At 40.3% G+C, this 24,660-nt stretch overlaps 1 protein-coding gene across 2 annotated transcripts in view; it reads left to right on the top strand.

Moving 5' to 3' along the window:
* The first annotated feature begins 7,132 nt into the window (after nucleotides 1–7,132).
* The window catches only part of LOC138980567 (myocyte-specific enhancer factor 2A-like), a 133,049-nt gene continuing 115,521 nt past the window's right edge, over nucleotides 7,133–24,660 (top strand). The window contains exons 1-2 of one of the 2 annotated variants that reach the window (XM_070353467.1): nucleotides 7,133–7,264; nucleotides 7,727–8,005. The gene's annotated coding sequence lies outside the window, so the exon portion shown is untranslated. Of the gene's footprint in view, nucleotides 7,265–7,347; nucleotides 7,446–7,726; nucleotides 8,006–24,660 lie in introns of those variants that run through there. The other variant, XM_070353460.1, reaches the window with a different exon arrangement.

Consider the following 24,660-nt stretch of genomic DNA (forward strand, 5'->3'; position numbering starts at 1 on the left):
CTGTTTTACAATTATATAACAAATTTGTATTAGTATCACTACTTTGATAAAGTGATGGTTAATACAACTGATCTTTTGCAAACTAATATTTTATTTGCATCACTGATTTCCTTGTGCGGGTGTTCCTGTTGCATGAGTCTGCACACAGCACACATACACACAAACACACACTAACACATTAACACACACACATTAACACACACACATTAACACACACACATGCAAATAAAACTAAAAAAAACACCTTTATTTTAACCCCCCAAAACAGAGGTATCAGACATATTAAAGCAACAAACTAAAGACACACGCACATACTGACACACACACTCACCAATGACTACTCTCTCTCTCTCTCTCACTCTCTCTCACTCTCTGGCTCAGTATGGTTTGAAACAGTTTTGCGTGACTTAACCTTCACACTACTAATGATATTGGTCATGTACAGCCCATACTTTCTAAAGAAGATTCAACATAAAAACTATGCATCTACACAACCCACGCCATCTGAAAAAAGATAAACTCATTACTGCCTCTTTCCAAAGTAAATGACGTACACAGTTTTGCGTCACTTAACCTTCACATTACCAATGATATTACTCATGAACGGCCCATACTTTCTAAAGAAATATTCAACATTAAAAAGTATCCTTCTACACAACCCACGCCATCCAAATAGAAATAAACAAAGTAAAATGCCTTCTTTAATTCAAAAGTGGGTCGTCCACAACCCACCACATATAGACTGTGTAGTTCAAATGACGTCACTATTTATTTGTTTATTTACGGAATAATTCTTCAAAAATTGGTCGTTATGAACGATCTATGGTGTTTGAGATTTACATGAAGTCTCGATCAAACATCCATGTCCCACCCCCCATATTACCAAGGGCGGCTTCTTGACCCCGTTAAGGTCAACACTTGGTTTTTATATTTAGTCAAGGTTTGACTAAATATTTTAACATCGAGGGGGAATCGAAACGAGGGTCGTGGTGTATGTGCGTGTGTCTGTGTGTCTGTGTGTCTGTGTGTCTGTGTGTGTGTGTAGAGCGATTCAGACTAAACTACTGGACCGATCTTTATGAAATTTGACATGAGAGTTCCTGGGTATGAAATCCCCGAACATTTTTTTCAGTTTTTTGATAAATGTCTTTGATGACGTCATGTCCGGCTTTTCGTGAAAGTTGAGGCGGCACTGTCACGCCCTCATTTTTCAACCAAATTGGTTGAAATTTTGGTCAAGTAATCTTCGACGAAGCCCGGACTTCGGCATTGCATTTCAGCTTGGTGGCTTAAAAATTAATTAATGACTTTGGTCATTAAAAATCGGAAAATTGTAAAAAAAAATAAAAATTTATTAAACGATCCAAATTTACGTTTATCTTATTCTCCATCATTTGCTGATTCCAAAAACATATAAATATGTTATATTCGGATTAAAAACAAGCTCTGAAAATTAAATATATAACAATTATTATCAAAATTAAATTGTCGAAATCAATTTAAAAACACTTTCATCTTATTCCTTGTCGGTTCCTGATTCCAAAAACATATAGATATGATATGTTTGGATTAAAAACACGCTCAGAAAGTTAAAACAAAGAGAGGTACAGAAACGCGTGCTATCCTTCTTAGCGCAACTACTACCCCGCTCTTCTTGTCAATTTCACTGCCTTTGCCATGAGCGGTGGACTGACGATGCTACGAGTATACGGTCTTGCTGAAAAATGGTATTGCGTTCACTTTCATTCTGTGAGTTCGACAGCTACTTGACTAAATATTGTATTTTCGCCTTACGCGACTTGTTTTATATTTGGTCAAGTTTTGACTAAATATTTTAACATCGAGGGGGAATCGAAACGAGGGTCGTGGTGTATGTGCGTGTGTGTGTGCGTGTGTGTGTGCGTGTGTGTGTGTGTGTGTGTGTAGAGCGATTCAGACTAAACTACTGGACCGATCTTTATGAAATTTGACATGAGAGTTCCTGGGTATGAAATCCCCGAACGTTTTTTTCATTTTTTTGATAAATGTCTTTGATGACGTCATATCCGGCTTTTCGTGAAAGTTGAGGCGGCACTGTCACGCCCTCATTTTTCAACCAAATTGGTTCAAATTTTGGTCAAGTACTCTTCGACGAAGCCCGGGGTTCGGTAAAAATTAATTAATGACTTTGGTCATTAAAAATCTGAAAATTGTAAAAAAAAATAAAAATTTATAAAACGATCCAAATTTACGTTTATCTTATTCTCCATCATTTGCTGATTCCAAAAACATATAAATATGTTATATTTGGATTAAAAACAAGCTCTGAAAATTAAATATATAAAAATTATTATCAAAATTAAATTGTCCAAATCAATTTAAAAACACTTTCATCTTATTCCTTGTCGGTTCCTGATTCCAAAAACATATAGATATGATATGTTTGGATTAAAAACACGCTCAGAAAGTTAAAACAAAGAGAGGTACAGAAAAGCGTGCTATCCTTCTTAGCGCAACTACTACCCCGCTCTTCTTGTCAATTTCACTGCCTTTGCCATGAGCGGTGGACTGACGATGCTACGAGTATACGGTCTTGCTGAAAAATGGCAGCTACTTGACTAAATATTGTATTTTCGCCTTACGCGACTTGTTTTATATTGTATCATGTTTGTGATCTAGGGACAAACATGATACATGTACAATACAATCTTTTTTAGCCTTTTGAATGATGAGTACATGCACAGTTACATATCACCTGTCGCCCACTATCGTTTGAAAAATCAAAGGCTCGTCGTCATCAAATGTACCGCTGAGTGATCTCTGTCTTTGTTGTTTCACGCACTCACTTTGTCTGTCTGCCTGATAAAACATAGAATTACATGTCACCTGCCGCACGCTATCCTTTGAAACATCAAAGGTTCGTTGACATCACACTTACTGCTGAATGATCGAGCCCTATAGCTAATTCCATGCAAGGCAACTTTTACGTCAGAATGTAAGTGATACAAATCTTATGCGCGTGTGAGCGAGTGGAGGCCGGTGTAACACGAGAAAATTACTCCCACGAGATTTTTACTCCGGAGTAAAAATTTCGTACGAAAATGTTACTCCCTTTACGAAAAAAGCACTCCCCCATTACACGAGAAAATTACTCCCCACGACAGGTGAGTTCCGAGTTAACATTTCGTACACAAATGTTACTCCCCTGACGAATAAAAAACGAATAAATTACTTCACCCTAACACGAGCAATTTAACCTTCCCATGCCAGGTGTACGAAATTTATACTCCCCTGTCCCCTGTTAGTCTTGGTGGTGGAAGGGGTGGAGGGGGTAGCGCGACATTCGTTTGCGCGAGATCACATATTGGCATTATCCCTTCACCCGCATCCCATTTTCGCGTACGAGATTTTTATTGGAAGTATAAAAAATGGGGAGTAAAAATTTCGTGGAGGGAGTAATTTGTTCGTGCCTTGGGGAGTTCTTTTCTCGTACGAAAAATTTACTCGGAGTAAGAATTCCGTACGACATTTTTACTCCGGAGTAAATTTTTCGTGGAGTAAAAATTTCGTGTTACACCGGGGTGGTTGAGGGAAAGGGTTAGGAGGAGGCGGGGAGGACAAGAAGATGTGGAAGGGGGAGGGAAGGGGGGGTTGGAGAAGGAGACAAGTCTCGGGTCAAACACAGCACAAGACCAAGAATAGGGGGTACTGGGGTTTGTAAGTGGGTGGGTGATGGGGGTGGTGTGTGTGTGTGTGTGTGTGTGTGTGTTTTTGTTTTTGTGTGTGTGTTTTGTGTGTGTGTGTATGTGTGTGTGTGTGTTTGTGTGTGTGTGTGTGTGTGTGTGTGTGTGTGTGTGTGTGTTCGTTTGTGTGTGTAAAAAAACAAAAAGAAGAAGAGCGAGAGGGAGGATTTACTATTGATATCTGCCCTAAGGTGGAGGTCTCATCGTGCAGATTCAACATTTTCAAGAGAATTTGAGAGAGAGAGAGAGAAAGAGAGAGAGACAAGACAAGACAAGACAAGACAAAATCTTTATTATCGAGGGTAATAGATAAGCAAGAATATTGCTTTTTTACATCCAGCCCTCGCGCTTCTTCTTCTTCTTCTTCTGCGTTCGTGGACTGAAACTCCCACGTACACTCGTGTTTTTGCACGAGTACACTCGTGTTTTTGCACGAGTGGAATTTTACGTGTATGACCGTTTTTACCCCGCCATTAAGGCAGCCATACGCCGCTTTCGGAGGAAGCATGCTGGATATTTTCGTGTTTCTATAACCCACCGAACTCTGACATGGATTACAGGTACTTTTCCGTGCGCACTTGGTCTTGTGCTTGCGTGTACACACGGAGGGGGATAAGCCACTAGCAGGTCTGCACATAAGTTGACCTGGGAGATCGGAAAAATCTCCACACTTAACCCACCAGGCGGCAGCGACCGGGATTCGAACCCTCGACCTTCCGATTAAATAATGCACAAGTGCAGGACGGGTATACCCGTCCTAAGGCAGTCAAGGGGTTAAGAGGCCGACGTCTTACCACCAAGCCACAGCGCCCGTCAGCCCTCGCCCTGATATAGGGTCAACAAGAACAGAAAACAATATAATCAAAGAACTATCACATCAAACTTAATACATTATAACTGTATATACGGATACAAATTTAAAAATAAATTGTCATACTGCATTTTAAGTACAATTTCCAATGATAAAAGTGTCAATATTTAACATAACTTAATTTAGATCTGCATATTATTATAACTTTGTTTAACATGCACATACATTTTAAATGAATTGATGAACCATTCAGCACATGTTTAGTTGCATTATGTGCGACATATAATTTTTTTTGAAGCTGTCTGTGTTTGTTTTATGCTTAAGAAAAATAGGCAGAGAGTTCCATAGGACCGCACCTGAATAAAGAAGGCTTGATTTAAAAAGGTCAATGCGTGGAGTCGGTGTTATGATTTTTAGTCTGTTATAGTTCAAAATAAAATTATCACGTAATGTCTCCGGTGCATATCCTGACATCACTTTATGCATTATAACACCTTTATTATACATTAATCTTTTTTGAAATGGTAATACTTGCATATTTTTATAATCAGATTCTGAAGAGAGAGAGAGAGAGAGAGAGAGAGAGAGAGAGAGAGAGAGAGAGAGAGAGAGAGAGAGAGAGAGAGAGAGACGGAGAGAGACAGAGAGAGACAGACGGAGAGAGACAAACAGACAAACAGAAAAGCACACACAGACCAGACAGACAAGCGGAGGTAAACAGTACACTAAGACTGAACAAACAAATTCCAGTTAGTAGAAACGATTATTTACGACTATCTGCATTTCATCCGTAACTTACGCTGCAGGATCACACTAAGTTTCAGAGATAATACATTGAAAGTTGCCCAGGAGCAAACCGGCTGATGAATAGCTCTTAAAAAAATAATCATCGAAAGACGATACCGTGTTGACAGTTAGAATGACTTTCAAAACTAATTGAAAGTCAAAAATGCCTTTGAGCAAATTGATTTGTAATCAAAAAACACTTACAGCTGTGTCGCTACTTGTGTTGAAAACAATCGTGCTTTCACAAGTAAATCGTCTATCTATAAAATATGTTGCAATAGAAATCATACAGGCACACAAGACCAAATAGACGGACACATTACATGCGCGTGATTAAACTACAAAGTTTTGACTTTAACCTCCAGCTGTATCAAGGAGACATTTAAATGTTCTTCTGATTTTTGTTTTTGGCTTTTCCATTTTTAATCGTTTTTGAAATGAGAACTCAACATGAAGTCAGGACGGCGCTGTTTTCCATCTTGTGCTTAATTGTTTCAATCGTGGTAATCGACAGAATATAATCTCCTTGGCTTATAACTGAGTAAAGTCACGGGATCTTGGAGCTAGGTAGAGAGAGGGTGAAGGCCGGGGGGGGGGGGGGGGGGTGGGGGGGGGTGGGGGGGGGGGGGGGGGAGGATGATGCGGGCGAGGGAGTAGTGGAAAGAGAGAGGGTTAGGTTAGGGTTATAGCACTTCCACTCTGGGCAGGAGCCGGTGTGACGCCGTCATCTTGGCCCCGCCGTCATATTACGATTCTCGGCCTCGTTGATCTTGTATAAACTCCATACTGAACGAAAAAAACACCCTTCGATTGTACTGATGAGCGACCTTGGGTACCTTACATTCATGGGGCCAAATTTGTCCAACCAATTTTTTTGTATATAACTTAGAAATTTGATTCATCCTAAAATGTTTCCCTTCTCATTCAAGGGACGTAACCACTCGGTACACGTTTTCGAAGAAATCGCCGTTTTTTGGGTGAAATCTGTTAATTTTCACCACCAATTTTCTTCACATGCAAAAAACTGACATGCTTTTTGTCCTTAAATAATTTCACTTAATTAATTTTACCAGGAAACAACATTTCAGTCTCGAGTATAAATCGAGGGGGTAATATGACGGCAGGGCCAAGATGACGGCGTCACACCGGCGGAGTAGCCCGAAAAACCCACATAGGTTTACTTCTTAGCTTAAAAAGGTTTCGTTCATTTGTAACAGAATACCCAGATGTGGCGGATGGATGGGTCGGGGAGGAGACACTGTTATGACTGAAAATGACCCTAAACAAATACTAAGAAACTGAAAAAAACCACCAGAAAAGACATGATCCTCCCCCCCCCCCCAAAAAAAAAAGTCCTGCAATGAACACAAACACTCATATCAACACGTACCACGATCAACTGACACAGACGCACGAACACACATCGTAACACACGACATTCGCACCGCAGAGACTGACAGAATGAGAAACTACACTAGTGTAGAGAGAAGAGGCAGATAAAAGACCATTCTCTCTCTCTCTCTCTCTCTCTCTCTCTCTCTCTCTCTCTCTCTCTCTCTCTCTCTCTCTCTCTCTCTCTCGGGCTAGGTGTAGAAAAAGCAGCTCACTACTTATTCTAACACTCTCGTATCATTCAGAAATATCATTGTCGTTTTCTCTCACTTTTACTACATGCTCCTTCGACGCGAGACAGCGATGCAACAGAACGTAGCCACTTGGCCACCGAGGCCCTCTTTTTCGCGAGACTGACAATTGGGTCAGTGATGACGCAAATGCGCCTGCGCACATAGTAACGGATCACCAGCCTGTTCCGCCAGAAAATGTAGTGCCGAATGTCTCTGCTGCTACTGCTTTTCCTAGCGATTAACACGGAATATTCAGCTTCAAAGTGTAGTTATTTACGTTTGGTTTACACGGATTAACTCTGAAGGACTAAACACGCAAGGTAGGTCGAATCAGTTTTCGCCCTCTCTTCGCTCGAACGTTTTGATCGGAAAACGCGTGCGTGTATTTTCCTTTTCCGAAAATAGCCGCACTAGTTGCAGAATTTCGCCTCAGAACGGATCGCTCGCCTGTAAAAATAGAACCTTGGGAGTTATTTTCGTTCAATTCATGGATTTATACGGGTGAGACGTTTACCATTTCCGTGTGTAATACTTTGGTTATCCAATATGTTTACAGTCGAGGTTTATCGTAATGTAAAGGTAGGTCAGCGATGTTGTTTTGGAGTTTATCGGCGTCTGCCTTTTAACATGACGTCTCAACGTGTTTAGTTTGGTTTGCCAAGCTATGCATTTGTATATAGATCCAACTGTCGGGTGTAGCGGCCCGATCGAAGTGAGGGATAGAATCGGAGAGAGAGATTGAAAATGGCACATTTTGTTCAAGACGTGTTGTTGTGTTTCAGATAGGGATTTTGGTGACAAGTCGACCATAGTTTGTGGCTGTGACTTGCATTGCTCTCGGCTGACCTTGTCTGGAGCAGACGACCAAACCTCTCCTCCGACCAAAACATCGCCTCACATCGACAGAGTCTAACCTGTTGGACTGGACTTCTTTGAATATTTTAACCATCAAGAAAAAACACTGCAGGGGCTCAGTTTGCAGTATTTTAACGGCTTTACACCGCCTCCGCCCTCAGCCTAGATATCGCGCGAGGATTTCTGTCGTCTGCTTCGAGAAGCAGGTGAGTGTAGATTATGCTTTTCTCTACGTATGCATGCTTGTTCCGTTTTTCCTTTCTTGCCCTCGTCAGGCCTCGTCACTATTTATCTTCCTCTCCCATCTTACCAGCATTCTCTTGTTGCTTTATCGCACATCGATCAAGTCAGACTGACTGATGAGCCTCAGCAGTGTGGCATTGAAGGAGGAGATTTGGGGAAGGGGGGAGGGGGAGTGTCAGTACTGCATAGATTAGGTGAAAGGGAGGAAGGGAAGACGGGGGCAAGGGTTACTGGCTCCGAAACGGAAGAGCCAGATCAGTGGTGTTGATGATCATGTAGTCTGGGTTTCATTGACGTCATTCTCGTGGCCTGTTGTCATGGGCCTGTGGACGGCTAGAGGACCCCTTGAAAAACCACAGGATGTGTGACCGTGTCTCGCTTCTTGTTCTACCGCAGCTCTGTTTTGGCTACATGCTGCCACCACACTTCTTTTCTCCCTCTCTCTTCTTCTCTCCCTCTCTCTTCTTCTCTCCCTCTCTCTTCTTCTCTTCTATACACACATTAAAAGTCCACCCAACTTTCACTTTGTATTCCAGTCCATAACTGCATGGAACTGAGGGTTCACCGAGGGCGCAGTGGCCTTGTTTTTGGATGTCATCCTGAGCACATTAAAAAAGAATGGTCTTTTGTCGACAGTGGGTCCTAACAGTAGTAAAACCCTAGGGGTCAGGGTGTGGGAGTAGGGTACGTTTGTGAATAAACAAACCCATGACAGCGAATGACATCATGGCCCGGGTTGAACAGAAGGGTGCCATTGGTCCTGGAGTAACACCCTTTTAGTTTTAATGTCACTTTATGTGTCGATTGAAGGTTTAAGCACACCACACCCACGAGTTGAGTTTTTGTTCTTATTTGTTAACATTTTGATGTTTTCTTAGAGCACGCCCTCTCAAATACTAAGTACAGACTTGTTGGGAGGGGTAGTTGTTGTGAAGTTGTTGCACCCAGGTTACATCATGGAAACTCATGAAATATGTTGGGAAAGAACGGTCTAGTGAACATTTTACTTGCGAAACAAATTAGAGAACATGTACATGTGCACAAGTTTACACAATGTGTAGAGACACACCCAGAGACACAAAAAATACAGCAACACAGACAGACACACACACACCATCCAGTGGAAGTGCAGTGAAACCACACTGACAAGCTTGTAAATTTGCTATACTTTTGGAGATGTGTCTATTCTGGTTAAAATCCCCATCTTTTTTATGCTGCAAAGTCGTTGGTTCTTTTAATTCAGGTTTAAGGTTTGTTTTGACATAAGGTTAATCACAACAGGCTTGGACAAGCACACTTAACTATGAAGATGTGTCAGCAAAATTAATTTAGTATTTTTTTTTGTAATGTGTTTTGTGGCATGCCCCTTCTAATTTAATAATTCATTAGTCTTGTTTTTGATAAATGAAGTCTCAATTTGTTGTACGTTGTAGCACCTCACAGACAGGTAGGCACAACAGGTCGGGCAGGTGGACAGAAACATAGACACAGCAGCATAAATGAGATCAGTTCAGATCAAGACACGGCTACACAGATAGACAGTTCAAGGATTGGTTATGAATTATTCATAACCCTGTGCTATAGGCTTTTGAAGGTTACAGATGCCTGAAGGGTACCTGACCTCAAACACACATATTGTATAAAGAAAGCAATACGTTGAAAAAGTGAAACAGAGAAAATCTTAGAAGATTCAGAGAAAATAAAGTATAAAGTATTGTTGTTGTCTTAATCATTAGATGAATTTAACGTACAAACATGTAGCACATATTTTAAACTGTTTTCAGTGTAACTAGATTCAAGTAGAGAGTATTGGAAACACAGTACATGTAGCATGGAACATCTCAGAAAAGACAAACAATCGGAATATGAATTATTCTAATTTTCTTGATTTCTGTTCACTTAAAAGACCGTTGGGTCGAAATATCTGTGAATGTATTGTTTTGTCAATAACAAACGTTCCAACAACCTACCTTTCTTGGTTTTTTTATTCTAATTTTCTTGGTTATTTGATGAGTTGAACTTGCATTGATTGTAAACAAATCATTTTTAGTCTTCAGTCGGAAATAGTTGTTCTACTTTTCTGTTAGTCTTTGTAAGGTGTGTTCTCAGCCAGGCATTGCCGATGAATACATGTACTTCCAAAGTCTATAAGTATAAGTACATAGATATTTATATTTCCATCATGTTATAACACAGTACTGCATCTTATACTTTTTGTGTGTCTTCTGTTTTGCAGTTAAAAACAAAATCTACTTCTGTTCCTACTCTTGCTGCTAATAGAATTATTAGAACGATGTTGATCTTTCAGATCTATACAAAGGGAAAATAATGTTCCTGCATTAATTTGATTTGTCTAAAAATGACCCTGCCCAAAGGTTAAAGACAGGCAGCACTAAGCAATTGTGAACTAGAGTTAACTCGAATGAAACCTACATATATTTGAAATATTTAATTTTGTAGATTCTGTGGTGCTTTTGGAGTTGAGAGAGCTTTTAACTTTTGTTTTCGTAGTCTGTTGTCACCTATTGACTCCTTCAGTGCATTGTTGCACGTGATACAACCAAAACAAGTCGCGTAAGGCGAAATTACAACATTTAGTCAAGCTGTGGAACTCACAGAATGAAACTGAACGCACTGCATTTTTTCACAATGACCATAGTCCGCTGCTCGTGCAAAAGGCAGTGAAATTGACAAGCCAGTTTAGCGCGGTAGTGGTTGCGCTGTGCTGCATAGCACGCTTTTCTGTACCTCTCTTCGTTTTAACTTTCTGAGCGTGTTTTTAATCCAAACATATCATATCTATATGTTTTTGGAATCAGGAACCGACAAGGAATAAGATAAAATTGTTTTTAAATCAATTTCGGAAATTTAATTTTAATAATAATTTTTATATTTTTAATTTTCAGAGTTTGTTTTTAATCCGAATATAACATATTTATATGTTTTTGGAATCAGAAAATAATGAAAAATAAGATGAACGTAATTTTGGATCGTTTTATAAAAAAATAATTTTAATTACAATTTCCAGATTTTTAATGACCAAAGTCCCCCCCGTGGGTTAGGGGGAAGAATTTACTCGATGCTCCCCAGCATGTCGTAAGAGGCGACTAACGGATTCTGTTTCTCCTTTTACTCTTCTTAAGTGTTTCTTGTATAGAATATAGTCAATGTTTGTAAAGATTTTAGTCAAGCAGTATGTAAGAAATGTTAAGTCCTTTGTACTGGAAACTTGCATTCTCCCAGTAAGGTCATATATTGTACTACGTTGCAAGCCCCTGGAGCAATTTTTTGATTAGTGCTTTTGTGAACAAGAAACAATTAACAAGTGGCTTTATCCCATCTCCCCCCTTTCCCCGTCGCGATATAACCTGGAACAGTTGAAAACAACGTTAAACATCAAATAAAGAAAGAAAGAAAGAATGACCAAAGTCATTAATTAATTTTTAAGCCTCCAAGCTGAAATGCAATACCGAAGTCCAGCCTTCGTCGAAGATTGCTTGGCCAAAATTTCAATCAATTTTATTGAAAAATGAGGGTGTGACAGTGCCGCCTCAACTTTTACAAAAAGCCGGATATGACGTCATCAAAGACATTCATCCAAAAAATTGAAAAAAACTTCTGGGGATATCATGCCCAAGAACTCTCATGTAAAATTTCATAAAGATCGGTCCAGTAGTTTACTCTGAATCGCTCTACACACACACACACACAGACACACATACACCACGACCCTCGTCTCGATTCCCCCTCTATGTTAAAACATTTAGTCAAAACTTGACTAAATGTAATGATTAACAGTGTTTGCAGGCTTGAAAATATAATGATTAAACTTCAGTCTATCTTCACCAATACCTGTTGCGCTTTTCAGATAAAAACAGTGTGATCCCTTGGAGTTAATGTAATAATGCTGGTTGTAAATCAAGGACATTTTTTTCTGTAACACGCAGTAGCACAGAATTCTGTTTATTTATCTCTGTATGTCTTTGTGACAGATGTAAATAGATTACATGCATGTGTTACTGGCACCATAATTAAGTGAGGTCACGACTGGAGATGAATGTTACAATACGGCTTCTTTTTTTTAGTCAAGTTTTGACTAAATGTTTTAACATAGAGGGGGGAATCGAGACGAGGGTCGTGGTGTATGTGTGTGTGTGTGTCTGTCTGTCTGTGTGTGTGTGTAGAGCGATTCAGACTAAACTACTGGGCCGATCTTTATGAAATTTGACATGAGAGTTCCTGGGTATGATATCCCCAAACTCTTTTTTTATTTTTTCGATAAATGTCTTTGATGACGTCATATCCGGCTTTTTGTAAAAGTTGAGGCGGCACTGTCACACCCTCATTTTTCAATCAAATTGATTGAAATTTTGGCCAAGCAATCTTCGACGAAGCCCGGACTTCGGTATTGCATTTCAGCTTGGAGGCTTAAAATTTAATAATGACTTTGGTCATTAAAAATTCAAAAATTGTAATTAAAATTATTTTTTTTATAAAACGATCCAAATTTACGTTTATCTTAGTCTTCATCATTGTCTGATTCCAAAAACATATAAATATGTTATATTCGGATTAAAAACAAGCTCTGAAAATTAAATATATAAAAATTATTATCAAAATTAAATTGTCCAAATCAATTTAAAAACAATTTCATCTTATTCCTTGTCGGTTCCTGATTCCAAAAACATATAGATATGATATGTTTGGATTAAAAACACGCTCAGAAAGTTAAAACGAAGAGAGGTACAGAAAAGCGTGCTATCCTTCTTAGCGCAACTACTACCCCGCTCTTCTTGTCAATTTCACTGCCTTTGCCATGAGCGGTGGACTGACGATGCTACGAGTATACGGTCTTGCTGAAAAAGGGCAGCTACTTGACTAAATATTGTATTTTCGCCTTACGCGACTTGTTTACATTTAGTGAAGTTTTGACTAAATGTTATAGAGGGGGGAATCGAGACGAGGGCCGTGGTGTATGTGTGTGTGTCTGTCTGTGTGTGTGTAGAGCGATTCAGACTAAACTACTGGACCGATCTTTATGAAATTTGACATGAGAGTTCCTGGGTATGATATCCCCAGACATTTTTTTCATTTTTTCGATAAATGTCTTTTATGACGTCATATCCGGCTTTTTGTAAAAGTTGAGGCGGCACTGTCACACCCTCAATTTTCAATCAAATTGATTGAAATTTTGGCAAAGCAATCTTCGACGAAGGCCGGACTTCGGTATTGCATTTCAGCATGGAGGCTTACAAATTAATTAATGACTTTGGTCATTAAAAATCTGAAAATTGTAATTAAAATTATTTTTTTATAAAACGATCCAAAATTACTTTTATTTTATTCTTCATCATGTTCTGATTCCAAAAACATATAAATATGTTATATTCGGATTAAAAACAAGCTCTGAAAATTAAAAATATAAAAATTATGATTAAAATTAAATTTCCGAAATCGTTTTAAAAACTATTTCATCTTATTCCTTGTCGGTTCCTGATTCCAAAAACATATAGATATGATATGTTTGGATTAAAAACACGCTCAGAAAGTTAAAACGAAGAGAGGTACAGTAAAGCGTGCAATGAAGCACAGCGCAACCGCTACCGCGCCAAACAGGCTCGTCACTTTCACTGCCTTTTGCACTAGAGGCGGACTACGTTCAGTTTCATTCTGTGAGTTCCACAGCTTGACTAAATGTAGTAATTACGCCTTACGCGACTTGTTTTAAACTTTGAGGACAGCTGTATGAAGGGTAATTACATCTGTTTCATCTTTTTAAACAAACAAACATGATAACAAAAATAAATTTTTTAGTGCATGGAATTTCATTAAATTCCATTCATTTTGAATTCCATTCAAACGTGCGTAGAAATCGGATTCGTTTCTGCTTTGTAAGAAATAGCAAGGCGAGGACTGAAAATAACAACAACTACTGAAGCGTGTGTCAATGTGTGTATGTGTGTGAGGGAGAGGGGGAGGGAGAGGGAAAATATATTCAAGGAAATAAAACAAGGACACACAAATAACATATCAACAAAGCTGAAAACGGTGTTCTCACTTTCAGCTTCTTCTTGCAACCATTACAAGATAGCTAGCAACAGCAAATAGTGACACTGCCGGGCACTGATTGTGCCATCGCTGCAATCGTAGCTAGCTACGTCGCTGTCATGATGGCTTTTACCTAGTTTTTTCACCTACATATAATCAGTCCATCATTGAAAACGGGGGCAGGTGTGCGCTTGCTTGCTGCAGCGAAATAATGAGGGGGCTGGAGTCGCTTGCACATGCGGCATTCTCTGCGCGGTTAAGATGCTGTCCTCCCTGTGTAAAGGCTACGTACACAATCACAAATCGGTCCAGATTTTAATACGGTATAAGAGTATCCTGCCACTTGACCACATACACAAACATTGCAGACTGGCTGTTTTATTTGAAGAGCAATTTTTTTCTGAATTAATTTTGCAGATTGAAATGACAAAGGTTTCAGTTACGAAATTAATTCCGATTGAAATTTCAACTCGGTACAAGAAAAGGGTCAGGCTGCTGACTTATCACACGTTTGTGTCCAAGTGGAAGGATGGACTTAACACAGGTAAAATCCTTGACAGGTCTGAGGTGATGGAGATGATCGTTTACACGATGAGAAAGGTATCTTTGAAGCAAACGCTGCAGTATAGGGTTACCACTGCCGCGGACGCTTTACTGTGAATTATTTATTTATCGCTGAGGAATTCCATTCGCCAAATGGAAGTGAACCTCCACACCCTAGGCCATGTACAAATGATACGGGAATTGAAGATCGAGGGAGTGGTGGGGGGGGGGGGGGGGTCTCTTGACGTGACAGAAAGTTACACGTTAGCAGAAAGCACAGAGCTGGCAGGCAAATAAAGTTAAAAAAAAAAAAAAAACAGTAATTGTAGGTAGAGACAGGCAAGCAATGTCACATTTACCGTATAATTATATGGAACGGACTGTGTATTTATGGATGCTTCTTTTCAATTTGTTTCGTTTCAGTACATCGATTTTCCGTTGTTTTGTTTTGTCTCCCCTTTGTTTCTTTTTTGTACAATAAGAGACACTTTTCCAAGTAAAGAAAGTTTTATTTAATGTTATGTTTTTGTGTGTGGACAAAGATAGCATCATTTTGAAGAGTACAGATTGATTTCTCAAAGGAGCAACACAGATATTGATGTCATTCGTTGCACAACCTCTTCAAGGGCTTACTTGTGATCTCCCGAAAGCCTTGGCCTCCCAAGGGCATTGTCACATAAGATAAAAGATATCTAGCTATGGATTTGCTAATGCCCGCATTGTAATGTTTGTCGCTGTTCTTTTGGGAACAGCTATGGTTCGGCTGGAGGAAGTGAAGAAGGCGAGGGGGTTGTGAAAACAAATGACGGATGTTGTTTATAACAGAACTGCAGCCTATCAGAACGTGACGAACAGTTCATAAGCCCAGTGACCCCAAGCGATTAAAAGAATTCGCGTCAGATCATTGATTAATTTGCTTGTCCAGTTCCTAGTAGGTACGAGTAAAAGCATTACTTGAAGTAATCAGCACAAAAAGAATGATTTGAATCCTAAGCGCGCGCGTGCCAGTATGAGTGTGTATGTATGTGAATTTATGGATGTATGTGTGTGTGTGTGTGTGTGTGTGTGTGTGTGTGTGTGTGTGTGTGTGAACAGTTTATATAAGGTAAATACGTACTAACTATGACCTCCAGCAAGAAAAGACAGTGACGATTTTTTTGTCTCTTTGTGCACTGTAGTTTAAATTTGATACACGAAGGCTTATTAGGTCGATAGCAAATACATCTAGCGCGTGCCGAAATGTGTGGGTTGATACCAGAATGCACAAAAGGTGGTCACCAATTAGCCTTGATACTGTTAGGTAATGGGTTCAAGGAATTCCTAATTAGCTGACATAAGTCACAACAAAAAGTCGAGATCGATTTGTTAAGCTGAGGTTAGAACTTTAGAAGGGTACTTAACTTGATAAATGCAACACACGAGAATCCAATTTTCATAAAGGTGCGGTGTACCCGTGTGTTCAGTTTGTGCATGGCGTTTTGATCTTTAAAAAAAAGTGATATTGAAGATGACTTCGTCTTTTTAGTTTACAGATTTTTTTGTGTTTTTAGAACAAGAATGTGATGATGAGTTTTTTCCTTGGTCTGGTATAATATGAAAAAAATAACGTTTGTACATTTTAAACATTTGTTGAAAGCGTGAAATGAGACAAGGAGGGTCTGAATGGGCTTTAAAGCTTTCAGAGGAGGGCGAGCTAGAGTTCGGATTATGATAAAAAGAATGTATTAAACAAGTCGCGTAAGGCGAAAATACAATATTTAGTCAAGTAGCTGCCATTTTTCAGCAAGACCGTATACTCGTAGCATCGTCAGTCCACCGCTCATGGCAAAGGCAGTGAAATTGACAAGAAGAGCGGGGTAGTAGTTGCGCTAAGAAGGATAGCACGCTTTTCTGTACCTCTCTTTGTTTTAACTTTCTGAGCGTGTTTTTAATCCAAACATATCATATCTATATGTTTTTGGAATCAGGAACCGACAAGGAATAAGATGAAAGTGTTTTTAAATTGATTTGGACAATTTAATTTTGATAATAATTTTTATATATTTAATTTTCAGAGCTTGTTTTTAATCCGAATATAACATATTTATATGTTTTTGGAATCAGCAAATGATGGAGAATAAGATAAACGTAAATTTGGATCGTTTTATAAATTTTTATTTTTTTTTACAATTTTCAGATTTCTAATGACCAAAGTCATTAATTAATTTTTAAGCCACCAAGCTGAAATGCAATACCGAACCCCGGGCTTCGTCGAAGATTACTTGACCAAAACTTCAACCAATTTGGTTGAAAAATGAGGGCGTGACAGTGCCGCCTCAACTTTCACGAAAAGCCGGATATGACGTCATCAAAGACATTTATCAAAAAAATGAAAAAAAACGTATGGGGATATCAATCCCAGGAACTCTCATGTCAAATTTCATAAAGATCGGTCCAGTAGTTTGGTCTGAATCGCTCTACACGCACACACACACACACACACATACACACACACACATACACACACATACACCCCGACCCTCGTTTCGATTCCCCCTCGATGTTAAAATATTTAGTCAAAACTTGACTAAATATAAAAAGAAAAGTATGTCAATCTTTAATTAGTTGAATTTTTGGTATGGTTGGGCAGTCTTGAAACAGAATTCATATCTAATTTCGCTGTATTATTCTTTTGTGCTACAAAACAATCTGTGCTCCGTATAGTTATTAAAGTAAGGGTTAGGAAAAAGGAATTTTTAAACGAGCGAGGATCGCGGAAGATTATAATCTTTCATGCGAACATAAGGGGTTTCATTTAAGCGTGTCACATATGATCGGGTTGCGAGCGGAGGCCACGCCTTTAATCTGTGAATGTGAAATCCACTCAAATAAATCACTAAGTAGCAACTTGTCAAATTAGTGTCGTGTTCGTGGCCTCAAATTACTATACAGAGTTTGCGTGGGTCAACTTCGAATCTTCGTGACAGTTTTACTCGCGAGAGCCTCTCATGAGCTTTCACCAACTACACTAAGGGACATTTGTCACTATGACAGTGCATCTCCATTCAAGGGCCGTCTTTCTTTGCCATCAAGTTACAAGCATAGTAATTCTGCACTGATTATTGGAAAGATGAATCACTCGCATCAAGAAAGGCAGCCCACGAACACTTGACCGGAGTACGGCTCAAGTTGTATTTTGAATGACTGCAGCATTTCTTGCATGGGCAGATGTTTGATTACTTCCTTTTACTTTCGCCCCAAGGTCTTCTTGGACTCTTTGGCTTCAAGTTTAGATTGGATATTTTTTTTGGAGGATATTATGATTTTGTTTTGGAAGAAAGTCAGCATTTACAACAACTGTCATCACCAGCCATACAACCAACCAACCATCCAACTAATCAAAACACATTAATAGCAACACAGTTCAAACGCAGAGGCAGATAACACCGAGATATGTGAGAGAGAGAGAGAGAGTGAGAAAGAGAGAGAGAGAGAAAGAGAGAGAGAGAGAGAGAGAGAAAGAGAGAGAGAGAGAGAGAGAGAGAGAGAGGCACGCACATACACACACACACACTCACACACACAGACGGACGCACGCACACACACAGACGCACGCACACACACAGAGAAAAAAGATGTCATTGCCATTAGTCAAGAATTTCACGACAGAGATTTTTTAGCTGAGGTCATCCGGAGTCGAGCAGTGTGCGCATAACGACAGCTGGCATCAGACGGACTTTGCTGGCGAGGGAGCTGACGGGATTGAAGAGGTTAATGATAATTGCGTCTCCAGCCAGGTAGCCAGGTGCTATGTTGACGTCATTGCCGGGCTGACCGCGGCAACAAGTCGTGTTTGAAACCAAGACAAGGGCGAGAAGAAGAGAAAGACGAGACGAGACGTCGGTCGTGACACTATTGTTTCTCGAACAAAGCGTGCGGTTTTGAGGTTTGACCGAGAGTTAGTTTACAGTGATGTGGTCTGCAGCGAAATTGTGGGATTTTTTGTTTTGCTTTTTGTGTGACCGAAATTGTGGTAATCTTAGTGATTTATTCTTAGGTAGATTTATGTTTTACATGTATTTTTGTTTCGTTTCAATGGCAATGTTGGAAGTCTCAGGAATTCTTGTGAAACAAGTGTTAAGAAAAAGAAAACAAGTTATATTTTGAAGCTATTTGTAATTCGTTGATTAAAAAAATAATCTAATGAATTGACAAGAGTTTCTCAGTTATTGAATACATCATGATTGTTTTCCTTTGTCTCACGGAAGACACTGTCGTAGGATTGAGCAATGTAGTTTCTGTGCAATGTTGTTTTCCTCAAGAGGTTTATTAAAAAAAAAAATCCTTGTATGGAATTCTATATCTGAATCTGGTGAACAACAATTTTCACAAGGGCAGATGGGAATACTAGTAAGATTGAACGAAGACTTGAAGATCTGCTTCCCTTTAATCCGTTGAATCCAGGACAGACATTGAAATAAAAGAAGAGGTTGGCAGTGTAATGATTCCTCAGTTTTGGCGCAGTGGCAATTAATCTGTAACATTGAAATTTGCCAACTCTAGGAGAAAGAGCATTTGGCAGTGCAATTATCCCTCAACATTGGCATTGCAATTATCCCACGGCGGTGAACTCGAGGACAGACTGAGGCAAGAGAGGACACTGCAGTGCAATTATCCCTCAACATTGGCGTTGCAATTATCCCATGGGGGTGAACTCGAGGACAGACACTGAGGCAAGAGAGGACACTGCAGTGCAATTATCCCTCAACATTGGCGTTGCAATTATCCCATGGGGGTGAACTCGAGGACAGACATAGACAAGAGAGGACACTGCAGTGCAATTATCCCTCAACATTGGCGTTGCAATTATCCCACGGCGGTGAAATCGAGGACAGACTGAGGCAAGAGAGGACACTGCAGTGCAGTGCAATTATCCCTCAACATTGGCGTTGCAATTATCCCACGGGGGTGAACTCGAGGACAGACACTGACGCAAGAGAGGACAATGCAGTGCTATCATTCCTCAACAGTGACAATGGCAATTATCCCACAGCAAAGAGTGGCTTGGGATTAAGCCGGGTGTTATTTGACTCACGTGAGACGCATGTCAAACGCTCTTTGAGCAGACTCGGCGATTGCTCGGACATAATTGCTCAGACAGGAAAATTAAGAGATTGGCAGCGCTTCACCGCTGACTGATTTCAAAGCGCTCTTCTTCAGTGCAGGTATTACGCGACAATGAAGTGACGTTGAGTTTCACGTGCCCGGTTGGAATCGAAGGGCGCGGTACAGGCACAAAGAATGACAAGAGAAGGCCCATTCATTACCCAGCTGTCCCTGGTAGTATTATATCAGCGTTTCGTGACATGTGCCGGTGATGCGGCAGGACCGAATTTAGGTCTGATGCTCAAGTCCATCAATGCCTTCTGAATCAAACTCTCCGCAGACAGATGGACAAAAGTGTGTCATTCATTACCCAGGTGTCTTTCAGAATTTTAGCGTTCCGTGGGTTGTCCCTTGCACCTGGCCTGTTTTTAGATCTAATTCACAGATCCATTACCACGGTTTATGTAAATGCTGCATCCCTGATACTTAAAAAAAAAAAAAATGTGTACATTTAGTTAAGTTTTAACTAAATATTTTCAGATAGTTCTTCTCGATGATATCTAAAGACATGTTTTTAATTTTATAGATAATTCTCTTTGATGACGTCATATTCGGCTATTTTCAAAAGTCTGGCACAAAACTTATTTTGAGTACACAAATGTCAAGACATACAAGTTTTTTTCCCCAGCTAAAATAGAAAAAATATCAAAACCATCAGACAGTTTTGTTTCATTGTTTCTATTATTGTACAGTTAACTAGAAGACGCAATGTAAGGTTTTAAAATATATCTGAGAAAGAAATTAAACAGACAGTTGCGTAAATGTCACAAGGTTGTCTCCAAGCCGGGTGCACCTGTGCAGATGCATTCTTCATAGAACTTAACAATATATTTGTATGTAATTCGACCTGCCGCAAGGGGATTTTGAATGTTGGAACACAACACATGAATCAGAGACGGAAAGTGTAAAGTGCTGCCAGCGAAACATATACGTAACATAAGAAAGACACAGCTATTGCAAAGCTGCCGTGACTACGCACACACACACACACACACACACACACATGTTCGCACGTACAAACGTACGCACATGCGCGAGCGGACGCAGAAATTGTAAGGCAAACATATATTATTATAATTCTTTTTATAAGAGAGAACAAACACACACACACACGCACGCACGCACGCACGCACACACACACGCACACACACACACACACACACACACCATTCCACACCCCTCCTCCGCCGCCACCCCCCCCTCCCCCTTCCTCCTCCTCCAAATTAGCCCACTCCCCACCCCCCTTGACCAGGTGCGTGCACTCACCTGCCGGTCAAGTGTTCCTTGTGCTCCAAGACAAACAGCGAACCTCTCTGCACCCTACTGTCCCCTAGTCTCCGGTCCGTAACCCCTGCAGGTCAAAAAGGTCAGGAGGCCAGAGTTACGAGCGCTAACTCAAACACACACCATCCACATTGGAGGGTCATCCTCTGCACAGTCAGACTTTTGACCCCTCGTCGAGTGCTCTTCAGGGTCAGAGAGAGAGAGAGAGAGAGGGAGAGAGAGAGGGAGAGAGGGAGGGGGGAAGAGAGAGAGAGGGTGAGAGAGGGGGGGGGGGGGGTTGAGGGTGTGGTTGTGGGAGACGAAATACAAAAGGACCAAGGGGACAGATGGTTAGGGCCAAACTACGATTGTTGTGTAATCAGTCACTAGTTATCAATAGCCGTGTGTGTGTGTGTGTGTGTGTGTGTGTGTGTGTGTGTTCGTAAGTGTCATTTCCGACTCAATGTCTGTGTGTATTCGCGCTTAAGTGTGTGTGTTCGTGTTCGTGTGTGTGTGTGTGTGTGTGTGTGCTTTTCATTAGTGGAATCTCCGACTCTTTCTCTGTATGTCTGAGCGCAGCTGGCAAGATTGCACATGGTGCGTTGTGGCATGTGTCCGACGCCACTTGTATATCGTGGTGTTTTGTCAAGACTGAGTGGATCCACCATGTTGTTGTGATGGAAAATGACACTGGAGAGAAAGAGAGAGAGAGAGAGAGAGAGAGAGAGAGAGAGAGAGAGAGAGAGAGAGAGAGAGAGAGACGACAGACAGACAGCACACACACACACACACACACACACACACACACACACAATGTTTTCCTTGCTTCCGCTCTTGTCACTGTCAGTGGCGCGTGCGAATTGTCACCCTCGGTCGTCTGCCGACAAGTGTGCACATTCATCTGTCATGTCTCTAGTTCTTCCTTCCTGATCAACGTTCTACTTTTCCACAGTTTCCTGTTTGTCAGTTTGTCTGTCACTCCTGGTCTTGCGTTTTCAGATTTATATGTATCAGAGTGTTTTCCGTCGGTGTTACGTATGTAATGTAGTGTTGCGGGGTGTTTTGAGTTTGCTGGTAATTCTGTGCACATCGTTGGGAGCATTTTTCTTCCACCAGCCCGCTTGTCTGTCTGTGTGCCCATCAGTGTTTTCGTGTGTCTTTGATGTTAATTTTTCCTGTGTCTTCGTGTTCGTGTTTCTGATTCGGTGTTGGGTGTTTCTTTGCGCGTTCACTGACAGCCTGCCGAACCCCGCTCTTGTCTGCCTGTCCGACCGTGCTTCCATCTGTGTTGGCCTGTTTGTCCGTCTGCCTCAAAGAGTCATACTGCAATCAGTCAGGATACAGTCCTCTCGGCCTTCTCCTGCCCGGTGGTGCCTACGTTCTTATCCCCTCATTCACTCCTCATCTTTCTTCTTTTTCCTTCCCCCTTTCCTGTTTTTCTCCCGCTGTCCTTTATCGATCTCGTTCGGCATTGGACTGGGTGCAAGAATGAAATGAATAGACATTTAATCAGGTCGCAGCTGTTCGCTCGACCGGCGGAGAATGGACGCAGGAAGCCGTACTTTTAACAACACAGAAGAAAAACGAGAAGATGAAAAGTTCAAAATGGAAAAAAAATGGGGCAAAGGGTGGTTTATGAACGCTTCCTCTTTTTTGTAACCGTAGCCAAATAGGAGGCAACCTTTTCAGAAAATTGTAATGCTTTGTTGCTTAGAACAGGCGTAGCAAAAGAACAAACGTCAAAATTAGCAAATTACCCGTAAGCAAGTGAGCAGGAAAAATGCGCGGCCATAGAGCAAGCTTCTTCGAGTGGTAGCTGGAAACCGGAAGAAGAAATTGCAAGTGAGGTATTTCTTGGTTTAAACAGTGTTTATTCAACAATTCATAGGTAATTGAACATAATACGTGTTAAGGATCAACAACAAGCTCAAGCTTATGGTGGTGACCTTAACAGGAGAATTTAACATACGGATTACAATATCTTGCGACGAGACTTTGACAAATATTTCCGACTTTAAACCAAAACAAACAAGAAACAAACAAAATAATTATGCATATATATATATTTATAAACTATACATATTTGACCAAAAAAACCAATGGTATAATGGAGACAGGACACGACAATAGAATGGACAAAGAATATAAAAGGGAGGTATTGCTTGATGGAACTGGAAATCTAAGTTTGCAAGAAAAGTGACAAATTTAATTAATTGTGTAGTTCATCTTATATGTCATACTAATGGTATTCATGCTTACAGTACGTGCATTTGAAATAAGCACCATTTAAATGAATAATATAAACTAGATACTGTTTCTGTAGGTTCATTTTGAGTACGCTTTTCACACCGGCTGACATGCTAGCCATTAAATTCTCACATCACCTCGTTTCGCCCTAGGGTGAGAGAAAAACAAAAAACAACCCGGCTGAACAGAATTTAGCTTGTAAGATTACCGTGTTCAGGGAGAATTGAAAAAAAGAGGAAAAAAGCAAAGTAACGGTTTAAAGAGAGGAAATGAAAGAAAAACAGGGCGGGTGATAGAAAACAAGACTCCCACGCAAAACCTGCGGCCGGTCATCTCAGATTTAGGAAACGGAAAACCGCAGACGGCCAGGGCTTTGATTTGGTTTCGGTTATTCTCCTCCTACTTCCTTCCCACTTGTTTTCCTTCTCTCCCTTTTCTGTCATTTTCTTCGCTTTTGTTTCAACCCCATTGCCAAGCGTTTTCGTGCTGCAGCCAAGTTAGCAGCTTTGCTTCAAACTACTGCGCCAGAGGGGTTTGTTAGGGTTCGTTTTTGTCTGAGCCATCTTGTTTGCGTTTTTTGTGTGTGGGTTTATATAACTTAAGGTAGAGAACGGATTTTGTGTAATTACGTGTAATGTGTAACTACGTGTAACTACGTGTAACAGGTGTATTATTCAAATAGAATAATACTCAAATCCGATGTTGTGTGTGTGTGTGTGTGTGTGTGTGTGTGTGTGTGTGGGGGGGTGTCTGAAATGATTTGTTGTGAATCGTGGCTACTTCCACACACATTAGACAAAGATAGACTTCAAGAAGCATCGGGCAGAGACAGAATATCCTTTCTGAGGGACGGATAGTTTTTCATGAATCAGAATACTCAATCCTCACGTTTTTGTTTTGTCTGATCTACCCTACAGCAAGGAGAAGGCTGATCAAGCATACTTCACCGCTTGTGCAGAGGAACATCTTTCGTTTTATTGATTTTTCATTTGTACTGATGGACCTCAATATAAACATTGTGTATAGAGTTGGTAAACTTAAACATCATTCGATTCGTTCGAGGGGCAACTGACTTTTTGCTAGTGAGTTCAAGTTGACAACGATTTTTATTTGGTTTGTTTAGATTTTTACTGATGAACGTCAGTATTCACAATCATAGTGTATGGAGTTGTTAAACTTCACCTCATTCGGTTCGTTGGCGCAAAGCCAGTCAAATTGTGCGACGATCTTTTTATTTTTTAAATTATGTTTTTAAAGTTTAGTTGTTATTAATTTAAATTGATGAACCACAATATATACATCCTCGTAGTATATTGAGTAGGTAAACTTCACATCATTCGGTTCGTTCGAGAGGCGTCTGATCGACTGGCTT

The sequence above is a fragment of the Littorina saxatilis genome, linkage group LG1, assembly GCF_037325665.1.
Source record: "Littorina saxatilis isolate snail1 linkage group LG1, US_GU_Lsax_2.0, whole genome shotgun sequence".
In the NCBI taxonomy this organism is placed as follows: Eukaryota; Metazoa; Mollusca; class Gastropoda; order Littorinimorpha; family Littorinidae; genus Littorina; species Littorina saxatilis.